Here is a 5976-nt window from a genome sequence, read left to right on the forward strand (position 1 = left end):
CCAAATACGGTGATACAAATCAGCAGTAGCAGTTATGATGGAATGCAGTCGCTGATGATTGAGGACTCAAGGGCCAATATTTTTTTTCAAGTCTTCACCAATGTATAAACTAGTAAATTTTAGTGACACACAATTGAATTATTTTCGACAAATAGATAGAAATTGTACGCTTTTCTGTTTTTAATATGATGGGCATTTAATTTTCACAAAAAAGTGTAGGTACTTTTTCTTTTTTTATCAATTTTGGAAAAAATATGTTTTTCCTTACTCAGAAGCAAGAGAACAATCGATTCAAAAAGTTTAAAAAATGACTAAAAAAAAAATGACAGTTTTCTGATGTTTTTTATTCATACATCCAGTATGGGCATCACAAAACTGACTCAAAAAATTTGTATCAAAAAATTAAATGCATTTTGAAAGAAAAGGGTACACTTCTTTTTTAAAACGCCCGAATATTATTAAGTGTGACTAAAACACTTAATTAAACTATTTTCGACTTATATTTTGTAATAAAACAATAAATTATACACAAGTCAACATAATTTGCGTCTAGGAGAATTATAAAGGGAAGATTAAGTAATTGTATAAAAACTCCCCCCCCCCCCCTAGTCAGCAAAAGTAAGCAAAACTCAAACCCCCATGTTAACGTACACAATGGTATATATTTTTTAAGCTTTGCTGCTTTTTATTATAGTTTTCAAACAACAAACAAGCAATTTCAAGAGCTCAAAGCATGTTTTACTGATTTAGCCATATTTTTTTTCAATGTTTCTGACTTGGGTTCTCTTTATTTTGCATAATAACGATTCTCGGAAATACACTTCGCATAACAGGTATCTCATATTTTTTTTTAGCCGAATGATACTTTTGCATAATCATAACTTTGCATAATTATCAGTTCGAATAATAGTCACTTCTCAGAATATTAAAAAGCAGAACACTCTTATCGCCGAATATACTTCTGCAGAATATTAATTAAATAGCAGAACATTAGTATCGCCGATTTATATATGGCATAATGGCATAACAAAATACTAGTTTGGACTATTGTATTTTCACGGAATTTTAAATAGCGCTAACTTTAACATGGCGTATTGACATAGTTAAAGGAGCTAACAAATTCCATGAGAATGGGTTGAGGTTAAAGTAAGGCCAGCAAAGTAAGCGTGCTGTAACAGCAGCAGGCAAAGCGCCAGAACAGAACAGCACCTACATAATAGGTTGGGTTAGGTTAGAACTGTGACCACAACAGCGCGCAAGCCGAGCGAGCGAAGCGAGCGTGCCGTGGCAGCGGCCGGCGAAGTGCCAGAATTTTACTGCTGCCAAAAAAGGTTAGGTTAATATAACTACATATTTTTTTATTCAGTTGCAAGGAATTTTTAGTTAAGTATATTTTATTCTGCTTTTTATTATCCTTATGCAAAGTAATATTATGAGACATGTCTTTCTGCGTAGCAACTATTCGAACATATAAATATTATTCTCATCGATATTATGTCAAGTTAATATTCTGCTATACAAAATTATGAGAAATGCAGTATGAGAAAAAATATATACGAAAAGTAATTCGGTGATATGATGATTCTGCTCATGGTTGTTATGAGAAACGAAATTATGAGATTCGATTTTATGCAACATATTAGTGAACCTTCTGACTTAATCACAATCCGGCCCATCATGTCATCATAAATAAGCGAAGCAAAGACCCCTACCCTTTGGGGCTTACGTAATGAGGGCTATCGTTTTTTGTCTCACTAGATGGCGCACTGTTGCGTGAGGTTTTTAAGTATGGCTTTCAAAGTCTGTTATTACGGGCGTGAAAACAAAGTTTAGATTAAAATCATATTTAATACACCTTAAAACCGTACCATAAAAATATCGAGCATGCCACAGTGTTGCATAGTCCTCGTTTTGTTCGGAAAAAAGGGAGGACAAAGGTTTCCGAAAGACAAAACTGTCTCAAAACACAGACATTCATTGCCCCGGAACGCATAATTGCCATAATTAATTTCACAAAATTATTCTAATTACAAATAAACCCGCGTAGCTCGCCCAAAAACTATGAGATTTGACATTTCGGAGACCTCACGCTACACTAGCGCCTCTAGCGGCGAATTCATACGCGATAGCCCTCATTCTTGAACGAGGCTTTAGTTGTAATAAACCTTAACTAACAATACCTAAAGGTCTCATAAATTTAATATTAAAAGGCGCCTTCGTAAGCTTAGAATACTAAATGACCAGATTAAATGAGCATTTCCAATGTTGACCTTTCTACAATTCCGTCCACGGAACAGATAGTATACGTTAGGTACGTTAGGCTATGTTTCCACCAGCGATGTGCGATTATGTGTTGAGAGAATAGTGTTTTTCATGAATCAATAGTAACGCTTCATATACCTCGCTCCGCTCTACTGTTTCCACTAGAGCTGCGCAGTGTGAGGATAGGTAAATGAATCACATCTCTGGTAAAAACGCCGCCTTATACTGCCCTCCTAAGGCAGAAGGCGGTATCTCAAAAAAAAAACACTTTTAAGTTACACGTGTTTAAAGTGCCTACTAGGGATTTATACATCTTACGCAGAATGTCTTCAGCTAACTCACTACTAACACAACTAAACTCAACTAAATAGTAGATTGTACAACAAGAGCATAAAACGAGCTATTTTAACCGAGAAGTTCATATAGCCACCCACGCCGGTACGGCGAGGGTGGATAGACACGTCGAGGGGAAAATGGGTTTAATGCTTGAGTTTTACACTCGCTTTTCACTTCGATTGAGAGGAAATGAAATAGCAACAGTGGAAACTATTCTTCACTTACTAGGTACCTGACTACCTGTCTATCTTTTATTTTCCATGGATTGATGTATAATTAAAAAAATAGTTTTATTAATTTAATTGATTGATTTTTAGTTTTACATACGTATAATTAAAATTACCTACCTACCTATAATATTAATAATTTTGTTTGTGGCTGTTGACACCTGATTACCTTGGTCTTAGACAAAGATTTTACTTTATACACTAGAGCATAAGAAGTAATTTTATGTCGCCTAGATCCAGCATAAATACCAACTTTAGGAGCATGAGAAGTGAAAGTGATTTTTTTTGGATACCGCCTTTTGCCTTAAGAGGACAGTATTGGTGTCAACGTGTAACGAATGAAAATTATTATTTATTCAATAAAATAAGCTAGCAAAAGTAGCGATGACGTTTGAGGTTATGATTAATTCAAAATATTTTTTGTCATGTCTTCACCAATATCGAAACTGCCCTATATTATACCGAAGGTAAAGAAGGTACAGTCAGGGGCGAAGATATCGACACGGCCAAAGGTACACAAATATGTATACACGACTTTATGCACTTCACATTAAGGCCGTGTATACATATTTTTGCAACTTTGACTGTGTCGATATCTTTGCCCTTGACTGTACCTAGTGAATTTTTGTCACAAAAAATTGAATTATTTTCGACAAACAGATGGAAATTGTACGATTTTCTGTTTTTAATTAAACAAAAAATAAAACACAAGTTTGCAATATTTACAGCACAGATTACCATAAACGGAACAATACGTAATGGAGTAGAAAAATTGCAAAACAGCTGTTTAACCAAAACTACAAAGTATTTAGATTGTTTGACTGTTAAAAAAATGTTCTTAACCCTTAATAAGGCCCTATTTATTGGAGCATACTACCACAGAATCAAAAGCAGCTATCGAATACACACCTGTCAAAGGATATTTTTAAAGCTAGTAGTATTTTTAATAACTACAATGGATATTGTAACTTATAACTAAAACAATAAGGTCGATTTTCCAAGACAATGCACGTGGTCGCTAAATCGCCCCTACCTTTTGAAGGGTTAAGTGTCGCTTTCTGTTCCGTGGATGCCCTACATCATACCTCAATACACGCTGAAGCTGCGTCAAAACCGCCGACAAGATCGCGGCTCGGCTTGCACCGAGTCAAAAACGCAGGGCGATATTAACGCCAGCGTTTTCTAGCTTCCTTGTGGTCCGTAGTAAAAATAATTATAATTACCTTAAACAAAATGGACATCGAAGGCTACATACATAAAGTAACGAAAACCTTAAAAAAAATATTATCAACAATAAATAAAACAAACTTACAACTAATATTAACATATAAAATAATCCCGTGAAAAGCACATCCAGTTAATACATTGTTAATAACAATATTGCTATATAATACAATAATACTAATAAAACATTTAATAATACTTTCAAATCATAGATTCTATATGAACAAATTGGTCGTATTAAATCAACCAAAGCAGTGGCCATTTTTTAAACGCCCGATCGCTCGCTATCTTACTCACCATCTTTTTCTACGCTCGTTTTATACCGTGTGATAGAAAGAAATGGTGAAATCAAATTGTGATTCCGAGTGCGTCCAACAATAAGGCCTCGTTTGTTTTTTATCTCAGTCCGGGAACTCAATTAGAAAGTGTTAGCTATAGGTAGTCATTCACGATGACGCGTGCCGCGGTTCTTAGGCACTTGTCCCACCGCCGACGATGAGCGAGAAGCGAGCAGAGCGAGTAACTAGAAACGAGTGGGCGAGCAGCGAATAGCGAGTGTTCGAGCACGACGGGCGATTACTCGCTCCACTCGCTCGAGCCGGGCGGCCGCCAAGCTAACAGCGCTGAGCGAGTATCGCTGAGCTACTTTTATAGCTCAGCGAGTCTTAGCTCTTGTCGCTGCGACAAAAGATGTAAGAGCGAGTTCTCGCCGGCAGTGTGAACCGCCAGCGTATTATATATATGTCTCACTCACACAGGATCTTATATCTTTTGTTCGTCTTGAGCGAGAAAATAGTCGATAGCCGATCGTTTCCTTCGCCGGCGGTGAGACAACATACATGTCTAATTTTGACAAAATCACGCGTCTTCGTGCATAGGTATATTTCATTGAGCGGCAAAAAAAATATTAGTTTTTCTTTTACAAATATACAATTTTACTCGCAAATGTGATGAAAAACATTGTATGTCGCACGGGCGGTACTAGAATTACGAACATCGACTCATTAAAGCCCTCAGTCTTCGACTTCGGGCTTCTAATAGACTCTCGTTCGTAATTCCTTTTTTACCGCCCTCAAGACACAATGTACTATTCTTGTTTAACCGACTTCAAAAAAGGAGGAGGATCACGCCTTTAATGACAAGTAAAGAGCCTATCACACAACACACTGACAACTCTCTGATATCTCACTAAATTGGTGTCCAACCTACTACACATTTGGAGCCAAATTTCGGATGTTCTAGTTTCGGTAAATTATCGCTAGATGGCGTTAGAGACATGACACAGATGTCAAAGCTGTCAAACGGACCTTACGATACGACACTAGCGCCAACCGGCTTCCCGAATGCTCCACGATAGCCCACGAACCCAGAACGGCTACTACGAAATTCTAAAATCAAAGTTCGTATCGTACCATCCATCTCACTCTCGTATTAAATAAATATTAGCGTCTGCGGTACGGTACGATATGAACTTCGATTTTCGAATTACGTAGTAGCCTCTCAGTTTCGGTTCTAGTTAGTACAAATTTTCTGCCAACACAGAAACTTCAATTTACCACCGAAACCTAAAAAAATAATTTTCTACCAGTCTGAAGTCGGTGCCTCAGCACGAGCCAGCAGGAGTGTATTATATTATATGTAGGTGAGGTAGACGACTATAGGTCCACTCCTGCTGGCTCGTGCTGAGGCACCGACTTCAGACTGGTAGAAAATTATTTTCATGGTTTTTTGTAGTCGGTAAATTATTTTGTTATACATTTTTTATTCACGCTTTTTAGTGTAAATAATCTAAGATACAATAGTTTAATGTCAACTGCTCGTCACCTTTTACAAAAGATTGCTTATTCCGATGCAGAGACGTACATTATTGAGGAGTCCTGGTGCTTCACCACCCGTTCCATTTCACCATATGCATTACGACGAGCAT

The sequence above is a fragment of the Choristoneura fumiferana genome, chromosome Z (genome assembly GCF_025370935.1).
Source record: "Choristoneura fumiferana chromosome Z, NRCan_CFum_1, whole genome shotgun sequence".
Taxonomy (NCBI): Eukaryota; Metazoa; Arthropoda; class Insecta; order Lepidoptera; family Tortricidae; genus Choristoneura; species Choristoneura fumiferana.